Consider the following 16,473-nt stretch of genomic DNA (forward strand, 5'->3'; position numbering starts at 1 on the left):
TCCAAACCTTCCGTGCTATCATTCGTTTTCCTGAGGATCAAGGGATCTGGCTTAAAACTATTGCGTCCAAGTTATTGGCAAGAGGGAAATCAATCAGAATATTATTTTTGATCAAAGCAAGAGACATGAGAGACTAGCAATTATGAAAACTATTCAAAGAGGAAGTTGCTCCTAAGTGTGTAAGTTGTTGCACTTCAAATTCAAATGCAATATTGCAGGCAGTGTTACTTCCTTTGTATATAGGTATATGGATGAAGAGATTGATTGCATACATGAATTCTTTTTCACAGGAGTAATTACTCAAACCGGAGGACTGTTTAAAGAATTTGTGTTGCCGTTTTTTATAACTTGTTCTCACTCTTAACCCAAGTTCACTTGCTATTTTCAAGGAGATTACATTCTTAAAAAGATTCATGACCACAGAAATGGATGAATTTAGATCACTTCTTTCCCTACAAACATTCCAGATCCTTTTCATTCTCTTAAACCAAAACAAAAATCTTTCCCTTGACATGTCCATCCCCTCAAGGTATTGTGCTATATTTCTCCTTTTTACTTCTTCACAAATCCTTATCCTCATGTCTCTACTCACTTATCACTTATATCTGAACTTATTCTAGTCTGATTCTTGATCTAATTTCTTAATTATAACTCCATTCATCAAGGTTACCAAGAATCTCTTAGTTGCTAAGTCCAGTGAGCTTTTCTGGTACTCATCCTCTTTGCCTTACAAAGCTCAGTCTTGACAATGTGGAACACTCCTTGTTCATGGATAATTTCTTCTCTCTTGTTTGTCATGACCCTGATTTCTCCTGGTTAACCTGTCTAGTGGCTTCTCTTCAGTTTCCTTTGTATGATCATTATCCACAACCTAATTTCTAATGATGCCTCCCTGCCCAAGACTTGGGGCTTCCTCTTTACTCCCCTATTATTGTAATATAGCATAATATAATTTGATGTGATGTGATGTGATATGATATGATGGGATGTAATATAATACAGTATATGTGTGTATATACATGTGTATATGCACACAGATATGCATATATGTATATGCATACATACATAAACTTCTTTATGTACATTCCCCAAAAGAATGTGAGCTCCTAAAAAGAAGGCACCGTTGAAGCTGAAGTCTTTGTATCCTCAACACCTAGTGTAGTGCTTGAAATATAGAAAGTGCTTAGTTAATGCCCTTTACGTTATTAAATAAATTGAGAGACCCAGGAGCACACAAACTTTTAATTTCATTTTTTAATTAGCATTTTAATTTTACTATGTTCACTGCTATTGCCTTTACTCATCTTGTTATTCCATATCAGCTCTCTGACATACAATACCTAGAAAGCTTCTGTTCTAAAAGTTCAGGGTTAGAGTAGAGGGAATCAACAGTGTGCTTATGATTGCCATTTAGGCTACCATAGAACAAGACATGTAGAATGGCTGTTCAGGATACAGGACTGATGTCCACATTCTTTGTACTGTCACCAATCAGCCTCTCTCTAACATGATCATTCATTCTTTGTCTATAAGATTTTTTAAAAAAGAAAGTAAAAAATGCTTTATTAATAGTTTACATCATTATACCCAAGCAAATTCATCTGTCACCATTTGTGATTAATAAAAATGAAAATTCACATTGTATTTTTGTCTACATAACAACAAAATGCAAAGTAATGATAATATTTTTCTCCTATCTTCTCCACCCATCTATTTTTTAATATAATCTCAATCTTTTCTCCAAAGCTTCCATTCCTCTTCTTTTCATCACCTTTCTTTTACTTTCCCCCTTTCATGTCACAAGCCATGATATACAATAATCCCTTCCACATTTCAGGAGCTAGGGGTGCAGTGCTCATGATCTAGAAAAATCTTTGTAAAATTGTTTTACCCTCCCTTTATGCCAAAAAATAAGTTTAAATTATTATGGGGCTAAAAAACAAAATATGTTGATATTATGCAATACTATACATATATTTTATGCATTTCTGAATTTCTAAACTTTTTCTGTGCTGTTCACTGACCTTCACATGTTTGCAGCTTCTGCAAAACTCCCTCCAAATTCCCATTTAATTTCTTACACAGACACAAGATATATTGAAACTGTGATGGGGAAAGTTGTGATGTGCAAGGGATAACTGTACCTGCTCCTACCACATTAGTAATCTCTCTGATGTTGTAGTAAGCCATTCATTGATGAAGGTACTCCAGTGCTTTATCATGGTATGGCAGTGACCCTGGGCTCTTGAATACTATACCAGCAGAAGATAAGAAATGTACAATATTACCCTACCTGGAAAATCTTCACAAATGCACAACTTCCATGTCCATCCACCTGCTCTGGCTAGGTTTTGTGAGGTTTATGACTAAGCTGATCTCAGAGTGATGAATTTTTCAGCCCTTGTAGGTCTCAGAGACCATCTAAAAAACTGTGATTCATGTAAATAGTCAGTGGGTCCACACCAAATGACACCATGGGTCTTTGAATCATTGAAGTTTTTGCATACACACACACACGCATATGCACACACACACACATATGCTGTAATAGAGGCGTTCTTTGTTTTTTTTGTTTCATAGATTCCCTTTGGCAGTCTAGTGAAGCTTATGGACCCCTTTTCATAATAATGTTTTAAATACAAAAACTAAATGGGATCACAAAGGAAACAATAATATTGAAATACAGTTATTTAAATTTAAAAAAAGACAAATCCCTGCTCTAGGGTTTCAGCCTAACAAAAATTGTCCTTGACTACTCGATTGCTACCTTCCCCGTGGGAAACTAAAAAGAAGATGATATAAAGAGTAAGGAAGAGCAAAAAAAAAAAACATTTACATTTGCCTTTGATTTGAAAAAACAATCTTCCCTTGCTTTTACTATTCTGATTTCCAAGTGCATTTCCAACCCACTTGACATTAAGTATAAGATTAGGAGAACAGGCTGACCAACTTCTAAGACCTTCAGATAAGTACGAGAAGTTCAATTCAGCAAAGATTTTTTAAAAAGTTCCTTCTATGCACAAGCCACAATGCAAAGTTCTAAATTTTATGTGTTTCTTTGTCTGTGTGAGTGTGTGTGTGTGTGTACACACACATACACATACACACACTTAAAATTGTATATAAATGTAATTGAACAGCATGGAATAGAATAGCCTTTAAATTTAAAATAGTCTTCACTAAAGTTCAAAGAAAAATCAACTTTAAAAGTACCAGAAGGGAAGGGGTGATGGCTAGTCAGTAGCTTCTTGGAAAAAATCAAGGCCAAAGGGGACAGACAGGGATTTTTTAGTTCCCTGCAAGCACCTCTCTCAGCTGCTTATAGCCTGGTTTCCACCCCTATCTCTCAACTGAAACTTTTCTTCAGTGTCACCAATATCTTACTGAGCTCTTAAAAACCTTCTCTCTATAATCTATCATTCACATGATTAAAAAAGTTTAAATTTCTAAAGCATGGGTCTGGCCACATCACTTCACTGCTTAATAAGCATCTGAAGTAGCTGCTGCAGAGGATAGAACTGGGCCTGGAATCAGGAAGACCTAAGTTCAAATTTGGCCTTAGATACTTACTAGTTTTGTGAGCCTAGGCAAGTCACTTTACCTCTGGTTTTCTCAGTTGCACAATGAGGATAATAATAGTATGTACCTTGCAAGGTAGTCATGAGAACTGAATGAGACAATATTTGTAAAAAGGGCTTCATACAGTGCCCGCCACATAGCAGTTGTATAAATGTTTGTTTGTTTTTTTCTTCACCTTGGCTGAAGGAGCAAATACAAACTTCTTTTTTTGGGGGGGTGGGCATTTAAAGCTCTTTACTATCTGACTCTCACATCATAATATAATTTTATTCTTCCCAAACTCCCCAATTTAATCAAGCTGCCCTTCTTGCTACTCCTGACCCATGACGTACTATCTACTATCTTTGTGCATTTACATAAGCTGTTTTCCTATTCCTATTCCTATTCCTATTCCTATTCCTATTCCTATTCCTATTCCTATTCCTATTCCTATTCCTATTCCTATTCCTATTCCTATTCCTATTCCTATTCCTATTTCTATTCCTATTCCTATTCCTATTCCTATTCCTATTCCTATTCCTATTCCTATTCCTATTCCTATTCCTATTCCTATTCGTGGAGTCCATTCCTCTCTTCATCTCTGCCTCCTTAGAATCTTTACCTTACTTCAAAGCTCAATTCAAGAGCACTTCCCAAATCAAGCCTTTCCTAATCCCTCCAGCTGACATTTTCCCTCCAAAATTACCTAGTATTTACTTTTTCTATTTTTTGACACACTTATGTGTGTACATCTTAATAGAATATTAAGTTTCTTTGGCACATGCTGATGTTTCCTTTTTATTTTTGCATGGAGAGGAGGTCTTTAAGAGATAAGGAAAATATTGGTAACATAGAAGAGAAAAGTTTCTAGAACAATGTCTGACATATAGCCAGTCCTCAATATTATGGCATTTGATAGTATCAACCATGCATCTTCCTAGATAATAACTCTTCCTTATTGTGAGATGCCAACCTGGTTTTCCTCCTAACTATATTACCATATTCCTTCTCTTGGTCAACAACTGTTGTTCAATAAATAAATGTTGTAATACTTTTAGATACACTCCCAGTCTTTGTATTTGAAACTTGTTTGCAGATATTCTGTGCACATAATTACAAATATGTGTGTGTATATTCCATCTTTTATTATCAAATGTAATGGGAGAAATCACTCCATATGTATTACCTTGAGATAGGGCTAATAAGCAGAATATACACATTTGGTACTGACTCTTACCCTTTCAGCTAAAACTGCTGCCAGTTGATCTGTAAATATTTGTCTGAAAGGTTTCAAAAACTCTACTGCTCAGTAAAGAGCCCAGCAATTACCATAGAAAAGAAACAAAACTGACAGAGAGTAGAAAGTCTTTTTGTTACTCAAAATAGTTCAGACAGTGCTGTGCTTTACTGGAACTGAATATGTCTCAGCAATCAACACTCAAAACTTAAATATTCTGAATTTCATTTTTTCTTTCTCCCTCCCTCCATCTGTCCTCTAAGAGAGGTGCTTGGGGAAATGAAATGGTCAATTACAATCTAATGACACCAGAGGTAGAAGCAAGAATAGGGTCTTTGGGTTTCTACAAATTAATTCATTTTCTCTAAATAATATGAGGTACTATAGAATTATAAGACTACATATTTGGAGGGGAAAATTTTTAAAAAGAAAAAGAAAAACAACTATACATTCTGACATATAGCCATAATATAATTCTGACCCTGAGAAGAAAGGCAATAAAGTTAGTTTTAATTTAATCTGACATACATACACCCACAACCTGTCCTCACTGACCTACTCCTACTTACATAGAATAGGCATGTGCGCAAGCTATTGCATAGAGTGCTAGACTTTTAGTCGGATAGACAACAGTTAAAATACTACCTCAAACAATTTGGTACTTCTTTGACCCTGGGAAAGTCAGTTCAAGTTTCTAAGCCTCAGTTTTCTCAGTTATAAAATGAGGAGATTAAACTGAATAGTCTTTAACCCTTCAGCCATCCTTCAGGTGCCTTAAAATATTCGAATGTAATGGGAAGATTATGGAAAGATGTGTATTTTGCATCATATTGCCTTTAATTGGTCCATGTCTTAGCTTAGTCCATGTCAAATTATTTATTCCTAAAATAAACCCATTTAATTAATTTAAAATATTATGTTTATATGTAATTTTTAAAAAATATTCACTGTACACAATAAACCTATGAAGTGGCCTGAGTTAAGTTGATGGAAAAATGTAAATGTGTGGCCATTCAACAAATATAATGTGAAGACAATTTTGATTTGGCTAAGAAGTTTACTCTTTGTCACCATAAAAATAAAATATATTCCTAAATTATTAATAAAAATAGGTAATTTAGTTATTAAAATTGTCATTTTATTTGAAGAAGTGAAAATCAGATTCAAATTAGATGGTAAACTAATCAATCATGTTTCAATAATAAAACCACCCAAAACTGATCGGTATAGAAAAATACAATCTCATTTAAAATCTTGTCCTTACAAAACAGAAATTTTCAGATATGGAAATGAATGATGATAACTACATCCTTCTTCATGTGAAAAGGTCAAAATCATTCTTATAGCTAGAAACTGAGAACTACATGAAAAGCTCATGTTTATGTCAAATATGACTCTCATATGGCCTATTCAGTGCAATCTGCTCCATACTCTTGAACTGCCAAAAAATTTCATTTTAACAGCCAAATGCTTCTAATTGAGAGCTGTGTGTAGGATTCCATCCCAGGCTATGGGTTAATTCAGTTTGTTTTGAATCCATACTGAGGGCTTTCATTCATAGTACTTCACATTCAGAACTTCGATATGCAGTCTGAATTAGAAACTAAAATGAGAATAGCCTTCATACAAAGTCATTGCCTGAACACCATAGGGTCTACTCAGTCAAGTACTGAACTTAGACTTTCAGATAGGCATCAAGGCAGCAATTATTCCATCCATCCACCAACAAAAATAGACAAGAAAATTGTCTGTATGAGAACCATGTCTGATCAAAGTTAATTTATAGACTAGAGCATGAAAAACACTAGAAATGACAATGATCAGTCTACAAACTGAGTTAGATTTTTTTTTCTTCATAGAAATATTATTATTTCCTTGCCATATAGTGACCCCAGCAAAATAACCCATGAAGTCTTCTGAAGGTATTTGTTTACCTTAACCAACATCAAAGATAAATGTGTTCTTTTTGTTTTCAACTATCATTCTTTTCCTCCATAGCTTCATTTCTTGGAAAAGCCTTATTCTTTTCTAGTGTATTTATTTTCTTCACAAAACCTATATGCCCCATTTGGCAAAGTATGCCACTTTGTCTTCTGCCAATAAGTCCTTCTTTTAGGAAAAATCAAATTGGGGTAGAATATATTTCTTCTGAGAAGACTTCTCTCCTTTTTCTCAGAAGCAACCACCTGTCTACCTACTCTCTAGTCAGTCAAGCAAAAAGCATGTGTTAAGCACTTAAGGCTAGTTCTCAGACACAGTCCAATGCCAAGTCCAAACCCAATGCTTTGCCAATCTACTGTGTACCTGCAAGAATTGGAATTCTATTGGCAAGTCTGCAAGAACTCAGGGTCATGTCAATGCCACAATGAAGACAGATTCCTCATAATTCCATCTAATGATTAACTCCATAGGACATGTGTCAGCCCAGACACATCAAAATTAAATCAAGTGTATCCATTTCTTTTGGGACACAGATGCCATACTCAAAGGTGAATTATACTTTTGAATGTGCCTGAATTGATTAGGTGACACTTTATTGCTCTCCTGTGCAATGTGTGTGTGTGTACGTACGTGCATGCATATTCTCTTCAGTGACTCTGTGGTCTCAGCAAATTGGATATTCTTTTCAAGTAGACTACAGCTCTTCAATATTTAATTATCTTTTATTATTTTCATTCTTGTTCTTTCATGAATCATCTATACAAGAAACTATCCAATGTACTAATGGTTTCTTCAATACTTTCTTAGACTTTGTGGGTATTAGTGTAACACTGGACAATTCCTATCTCTTTTTGTTTGTTGCATGATGAACCAACTTTAGTTTCCAATCACAGATTTCCTGATATCCCCTTACCACTTTGTGCATGGAACCCTTCCTTTATATTGGGCTATATCCTGCTATCTACCATGCATGTCTCTACTGTCTTTTGAGTCCCTTGAAACTTCTATTCCTCAGAGTTTGTGGTGTTCTTATATTTATAACTCTTGGTCATCATTGGGAGAATATTGGTGTTTTTTGAGTTTTGGTTTTGTTGAGAATATTAAGAAAATTAAAAGCACAGTGCTGTTTCCTAGATGTAATGCAGCCTACTGTTTTTCCTCCTCTTCAATTCTAGACCTAGTCTACCAACCACTCAAAATACCCTAAAATCAAGTCAGGACAAATCTTTTTTTTTTTAATATAAATTTATTTATTTTTAGTTTTCAACATTCACTTTCACAAGATTTTGAGTTCCAAATTTTCACTCCATCTCACCCCTCCCCCAACCCAAGATGTCATGCATTCTGAATGCCCCTTTCCCTAGTTTGTTCTCTCTTCTATCTCTCCCCCTTTCTCTTATCCCCTTCCCCTTCTATTTTCCTGTAGGGCAGGATAGACTTCTGCACCCCATTTCCTATATTTCTTATTTCCCAGTAGCATATGAAAACATTTTTTTAAATATACATGTATAAAACTTTAAGTTCCAAATTTTCTCTCTTCCTCCTTCCCCACCCACCCTCATTGAAAAGGCAAGCAACTCAATATAGGCTGTACATGTGCAGTTAAGTAAAACATTTCCATGTGAAAACGTAACTCTATTTCCCTTAATCCTATCCTCCTTCCCATTTATTCCATTATTTCTTTTGACCCTGTCCCTCCTCAGAAATATTTACTTCTGATAACCCCCTTTCCCAATCTGCCCTTCTCTGTATCATCCCCCTGCTCTCTTGTCCCCTTCTCCCCCTATTTTCCTGTAGGGTAAGACAGATTTCTATACCCAATGGAATGCGTATGTTATTTCCTCCTTAAGCCAAAACCTATGAGAATAAGATTCACTCATCCCCTCTCACCTTCCCCCATTTCCCCTCCACCATAAGAGACTTTTCTGTTATTTTTTTTATAATTTACCCCATTCTACCTCTCTCTTTCTTCTTCTCTGAATATAATCCTTTCTCATCCCTTAATTTTATTCTCCATATATGACCCCTTAATCTTCAACTCACCCTGTGCCCTCTATCTATCTATCTATCTATCTATCTATCTATCTATCTATCTATACATACATACATATAATTTTTTTCCTCCAACTACCCTAATACTGACAAAGGTCTCATGATTTACAAATATCATCCTTCCATGCAGGAATGTAAACAGTTCAATCTTAATAAGTCTCTTATGATTTCTCTTTCCTGTTTACCTCTTCATGTTCCACTTGAGTCCTGTATTTGAAAGTCAAATTTTCTATTCAGCTCTGGTCTTTTCATCAAGAATGCTTGAAAGTCCTCTATTTCACTGAATGACCATTTTTTCCCCCGGAAGGATTATACTCAGTTTTGCTGGGTAGGTGATTCTTGGTTGTGATCTTATCTCCTTTGCCCTCCAGAATATTATTCCATGCCCTGCGTCCTTTAATGTAGAAACTGCTAAATCTTGTGTTATCCTGATTGTGTTTCCACAGTACTTGAATTGTTTCCTTCTGGCAGCTTGTAATATTTTCTCCTTGACCTGGGAACTCTGGAATTTGGCTATAATTCCTAGGAGTTTTCCTTTGGGGATCTCTTTCAGGAGGAGATCTGTGGATTCTTTCAATTTCTATTTTGCCTCTGTTCTAATATGTCAGGCAGTTTTCCTTGATAATTTCTTGAAAGATGATGTCTAGGCTCTTTTTTGATTGGCTTTCAGATAGTCCAATAATTTTTAAACTTTCTCTCCTGGATTTATTTTCCAGGTCAGTTTTTTTTCCAATGAGATATTTCACATTGTGTTTTTTTTTTAATTTTTCTTCTTTTGGATTTGTTTTACAGTGCCTTGATTTCTCACAATGTCACTAGCTTCCAATTGCTCTATTCTAATTTTTAAGGAAGTATTTTCTTCAGTAATCTTTTGGACTTCCTTTTCCATTTGGCCAATTTTTCTTTTTAAGGCATTTTTCTCTTCAATGGCTTTTTGGACCTCTTTTCTCATTTGGGTTAGGCTGTTTTTAAGGTGTTATTTTCTTCAGTATGTTTCTGGGTCTCCTTTAGGAAGCTATAGAGTTATTTTTTGTGATTTTCTCGCAAAACTCTCATTTCTCTTCCCAGTTTTTCCTCTACTTCCCTTACTTGCTTCTCAAAATCTCTTTTGAGCTCTTCCAAGGCCTGGGACTGATTCATATTTTTCTTGGAGGATTTGTATATAGGAGCTTTGACTTTGTTGTCTTCTCTTGATTGTATATTTTGATCTTCTTTGTTACCAAAGTAAGACAATACAGTCTGACTCTTTTTGGGCTACTTGCTCATGATCCTGGCCAATTACTTAGATTTTAAACTCTTTGTGAAGGTAAGAGTCTTCTTCCAATGTGGAGAATGTACTGCCCCAAGCTTTGGGGATTTGTACAGCTGTTTTCAGAGGTACTTGTAGGGACCTGTAAATTTTCACTTCTTCCAAGGTGGTATGATAAGAGGCGAGGTGTTTACTCCTTTCCTGGCCTGTGACCACAAGTACTCCTTTCTGTCCTGTAACTGTGAGGAGGAGTTCTTCTTCATAGCCATTACAAGCTCCACCATGCCAGCACTCCTCCGCACCTCAGCACCACTGCCCAGAACTGTGACCCAGATTGAAACAAAGGCGAAGCAAGAGATTCTTGCTTCACCACTGGCAAAGAGATCCCTGCAATCCCTCTCTGATCACCCACTGGATTCCCCCTTAGTCTATGGGCTGGAAGCTCTGGAAGCAGCTGCCCCCTCCCCAGTGCCATGCTCTTGGGGAATGGAGTTGAAACCCCGCCTTCCTCTCTGACCACTGACAGAAACAGACTTTTCCCACTGACCTTCTAAGTTGTCTTTGCATTTGTGGGTTGAGGAGTATGGAAACCTCCACAGCTGCCTAAGATTCAGTCCTCTGAGACCTGCTTCAGGTTTGCTGCTGCCTGCGTGCCCACACTGCCCTGCGCTGAGCTCCCAGCCCCATGCTATACACCTTTCTGATCAATCATCCAGGTTGTCTGGGGTTGGGAATTTGTTTCACTCTGTCTTTTCGTGGGTTCTGCTTCTTCAGAATTTTTTTAGAGCCATTTTTTAAGTTTATTTGGAGGGGTTTGGGGGAGAGCTTAAGCAAGTCACTGCTTTCACTCTGCTGTCTTGGCTCCACCCCAAGTCCAGGCAAATCTACAATTGTATATTAAGCATTTACTATGTGCAAGGGCCTGTGCTAAATGTTGAAAATATAAGTAAAAATAAAATGGTCCATGCCTTCAAGGAGCTTATATTCTAATGGGGTAAGGTAGCATATAAAAGGGAGCAGGAAAAAGGGGAAGGAGCTGTAGAAAAGATGAAGGTATCCAATGTCATGGAATTACAGAAAAAGTTCAGGAGAGTCAAGAGAGAAGCTTGAAAAGAAATGAAGTAATGGCTAATCTTATCATACTTCTTAAAAAAGAGGTTCTTGGAAGAACCAGTCAATAAAAGGGAGAGACCAAAGGGACAGAGGAAACTTCCAGTGGGTGGAGTTTAAGCATTGAGTGACCTTCTAGGGTGAAGAGGTTTCTGGGGCAGTGTAGAGAAAGTTAAGTAGTATGGAATTCCTTTCTCTAAATACTGTACACTGATGAGTTAATTCAATAGACTTCACATCTGAATTCGTACCCGTCTGGATGACTGACATTTTCATTCATTTGTCTTTTCCTCTGTGGATCGTTAGGCCAATCTCAAATAAGTAAGCATGGATCACATTGAAGAGGCCTTGTAATGTTCTAGGGCTTGATGCAATAAACACAATGTCATCTACATACAGGAGCATCTGGATAGTTTCTTGTCTGTAAAATGGAGGGATAGAACTAAAAGAGGATGTTGAAGAAACTGTTTGCTTATATTTCAGCAAAACTGGTGATAAAGCTATCATATTAATCTTGTGGATAATATGAAAAAATGTGGAGATATGATAGTACAATTAGACAGATTCACAAGTGGTTGGATAACTGGACTAAAAAGTTATTTGTTAATGGAGAAATGCCAACTTGTCAGGAGATATCCAGTGAAATACTGCAGGGATCTTGTATGTCACATATGCTATTTAACATTTTATCAGTAGCTTGGATAAAGTCATTAATGATTTGCTCATCAAATTTGCACAAGATGTGAAGATGGGTGGGAGTATTAATAAGCTGAATGCTAGAGTAAGAACTGTAAAATACATGTAGTGCTATAACATTCTACCAAGTCTAAAAATATAAAATTCAATAAGAATAGATGAAAAGACTTACTAAAGGGTTAAAAAATTATCTTCACAAGTATATGATGGAAGAGGCATAGTTTGACAGCAGTGTGAATAAATATCTTCATTTTTAGTGGATTGTAGGCTCAGTAAAAGTCAAAAGGTTGATATGCCAGCTAAAATAGGTAATTAGATCTTAAGCTTCATTGAGAGCCATAGTTTCCAAGAACGTGATGGTGGTCATCCTACTATGATTTCATAATATTTCATTTATAGCATTTTATTCAGTCTTGGATTTAGAGAGTTTAGGATAGTCATTGACAGGAAGAGAGGAAGTACAGGAAGAGAGAAAGTAGGTTAGTGAAGGACATTGAGTCATATTGTATAAGGATCAGTTGAAAGAAGTGGAAATGTTTACTCCAAAGAATAAAAGACTTTTGGGAAGACAAGATAATTAGAATATTGGACTATATCAAATAAGATGAAATCAAATCATAATAAATGTAAAATTTTACACATAGGTTCAGAAGTCAGCTTCACACAGAGAAGATGGAACAGACACAGCTAGTCCATAGTCCATTTGAAAAATATCTGGAGGGTTTAAGTGAACTGTTAGTTTGGTATGAGTCAACAATCTGATTTGACAGCCTGTAATGCTAGTATTATCTTGCACTACATAAAAAGAAGCACAACTTTCAGGGAAAAAAAAGATGATAACCCAATGAGAACACCTCCATAATATAGTATTCAGTCCTGGGCATTGATAATTTGGGAAATGTCCATAGTAAGACATCCAGAATGTAAAAGAGCTCTAGTGCATTCCATATAAAGATCTCTTAAGGGACTGGGGAATATCCCTGGAGAATAAAATTGGGGTACATGTGATAATTGTCTTCAAGTATTTAAAAAGCCATCATGAGAAAGAGAGATTGAAATTATTCCACTTAGCCTCAGAAGGCAGAAAAAAAAGCAATAGGTAAAAGTTGTGGAGAGATAAATTTAGAGTTACTACAAGGGGGAAAAGAAAGAATCAAGCAATCAATGTTGTGCAAATGAGATTCTCTTCATTAACTGTCTTAAAGGAAAGACTAAATGACAATGTATTGATTTATGATGAAAGACATTTTTATTTACATTTCACAGAATTCCAGAACTAGAAAGGGTCTTAGTGGATATCTAGCCCAACACACAAACCCCAAAGAATATCTTCTTGAGCATGTGTAGGAAGTGTTTGTTCAACCTTTTCTTGAACATCTTGAATGCTCAATGGGCTAAAGAAGCCCATTACACTTCTGGATAGCTCTGGTAATTAGGAAGGTTTTCCTCACATCAGACTTAAGTATTCTACTTTTAATATTCTCCCTAGTAGAATGTAACCTCTTTGAAAGTAAGGACTATGAGACAGTTTGTCTCTGTATCCCTACTATCTATCATAATGTCCTGCACCTAGTACATGCTTCTTCATGGATGTTTATTGGATTAGACTGGATCAACCAACCACCTAGATGTCTTCCTCTAGCTATTCTCTAGTTTATCACACAACTTATTTTTTACTAGAACTGGACAGAATATTCAAGACATGCATAGACTGATGGGAGAGTAACATAATGTCCCCTTCCCTAAACGTGAAGTTATACCTCTTTTGATGAAACCCAACACAGAATTAGCCTTTTTGGCTACCATACCATATCACTGAATCATTTATCTTGCAGCTCTCTAAAATCCCCAGCTACTTTTTTAGACAAATTTCTACCCAAACATGATTACCTTGTCTTATACTTGTGAAGTTGATTGCGCAAGCCCCAAAGTAAAATTTTACTCTTATTCTTATTATGTTTCTTTTTGAATTTTGACCACCATCCAGCATGTTAGCTAATTCTTCAAGTTTGATGTCATTGGAAGATTTGATGAGCATGCCAGTTATATCTTTATCCAAGTCATTCAAAAATGAATACGAAATTGTAAATCTCTCTAAGGATGTGGGCACTACAGATCCCCAAAGACCTCCCTGGTAACCTTCCAGGGTCATGAGAAAAACTGTAATTATTTTGTGTGTCTAGTCACACAATCAGTTCTGAATTCAATTAATTGTACTATCATCTATCCAGCATATTCTTGACAAAAAGAGAATGAGGCAATTTATCACATACTTTGTAAAAATTGAGCTAAACTACATAATCAGCTAGGTGCTGCAACGGAATGAGTGCCAGCCCTGGTGTCAGGAGGATCTGTGTTCAAATGTGGCCCCAGACACTTACTAGCTATGTGAGTACTTTAATTGTGTTTGCCACAGTTTCCTCATCTATAAAACCAGCTTGAGAAGGAAATGGCAAACGACTCCAGTATCTTTGCCAAGGGAACTCCAGGTAGGGTCACAAAAAGGTTGGATACAAATGAAGCAATTAAACTAGTTAAATTATGTTTCCAACATTTTACTGATTGACTGGTTTGGACTGGGTGACTTCTTAGAGAATTTCTAACTTTGAATTTATGTGATTCTGTTAAATATTTTCAAAGTCCTCTAAGAATTACTTTTAAAATGATTTGCTTTAAACAAAAATAAAATAGTGTGTACTTGTTCATATCCAAAAACTCTTTGCAATTTCACCTTCATAAACACCAAATTCTATTTTCTGAAATTACTCTAACTTGCTATGATATCATATATTTGTGTCTGACAAAAAACTAATTACATACTTATTCACTTAAATCATATCAGACATCATAGCAAGTTAGTGAAAACCAGGAAAATTGGGTTTATTTATATTAGCAAGTAAACATTACGGGGTGAGCTTGAAAAAATGGAAGATTTTTTTGTAATTTAGAATCTCAAAAGAAGCTAAAAGTGAACAAATGATAGAATTTATGTCCTGTATAACAAGAATAATGAGCAGAATTTTTAAAAATAAACACAAATACATTTCATCTGTGACAATTTACCTCTCAAGAAACAAAGGCGAGAACAACTGATTGCAAATACAAACATACTAAAGTGAAGGACAATCTGAAAGAAAAGAAGCAAAAAGCAGTATTTTAAAAAAATGCATGAACTCTATGCAAGCAAAGCATATTGATCTTGAAGGCAGGATACAAAGGCACATCTTAAGATCATAGGCTTCCCAGGAGAACATGGCAAATAAAAAATCTGAACACTATAATGTAAGGAATAACAAAGAAACCTGCCCAGAACTTATAAGTACAGAAAACATAGTTCCAATATAAACAATCCAAAAATTGACTCCAGGGGGAAAGAAGCAAAAACTGGGACAAAACAAAAGAAAATCTATGCAGCAAGACACATATTGGTTAAATTTAACAATTCCCATGACAAGCAACAAATTATTCAAGGAACCAGGAGAAAGAACTTTGAATACAAAGCAAAAGCAATTCAAACTGAAAACTGTTGTTCACCCAGGATAAACTGCAGAAAGTAACAGAACAATAAATTCCCCAAAAGCAAAGGAGCTCAAGTTGCAAGCCAAAAATAACATACCCTGCATACCTTAGTCTAATTGTCTGTGAAAAAAAGTTGCACAAATAAAAGAGAGGAATTAGAAATATTTCTGTCACCAAAAGACATCAAACATGTAAAATTTCTACACACTCCACCTTTCTTTCATATTTCCACATCATCTTCTAGCTACCCCTTACAAATTCATATAATCTTAGTAGACACTTGCCTAGATCTGTAAGAACCATAAGACAAAGTGTCGATAGTAGGAACATACCTTCAAGGAAAGTATAATAATCGTCAGTGTATGTGGAGTATTCAAGGACTACTAGCACCTTTGGTGAGAGGGCTTGTTGAGTCCTCTTCAAGGCTAATCATCCACCTTTGGTGTACACCTGGCACTCAACTATTGCCTGTGGGTCTAAGAAGCTGTAGCATGCACAGCAGACACATCCCAGTAAAACTGTCTTGGAAGATGGGCTAAACCAGATTAAGGATAAACAATGGGTCTCAAACCTATCAGTCAGTTAGGGAAGGTCTATCCCAAGCATGTGAAAGCCTCCCTCTAGCAAAATGGGCCTATGAGAACAATTTGTTCCAATGGTCATGAAGGCAGCTGAATGAGCCTTCATGAAGCTCTTAGATCTTGGTCAGACATTGAAGATGCCACAGTCACCCACTGGGCCATTCTGGGCCATCACCAGTCATCTTGGCTTTTATCTTGCACTGGACTTTGATGACTCAGGAAGAGAGAGTGAGGCTGATGACTTTGTGCATCTCTGATTCACTTAAATCCAATTCATGCATGTCAAGACATCACCCCATGATGTCATTGGTCCTCTTCAAAAACCAAGGATGAACAACAATAACAAAGCAGCTTATCCAGGAGGTAAAAATACAAAACAACAAAATAAAACCTCAAATATTTGCGTGAACTGGACTAATATAGCATCTATCATGACTTACTTTTTAATTACAGAATCACAGATTCTCAGATGTGTAAGAAATCATGTGGATAACCCATACCTGACTGAACTCTCCACAACATCCCTGACA

This window comes from Phascolarctos cinereus, unplaced genomic scaffold (assembly GCF_003287225.1).
Source record: "Phascolarctos cinereus isolate Bilbo 61053 unplaced genomic scaffold, phaCin_HiC Scaffold_4;HRSCAF=312, whole genome shotgun sequence".
In the NCBI taxonomy this organism is placed as follows: Eukaryota; Metazoa; Chordata; class Mammalia; order Diprotodontia; family Phascolarctidae; genus Phascolarctos; species Phascolarctos cinereus.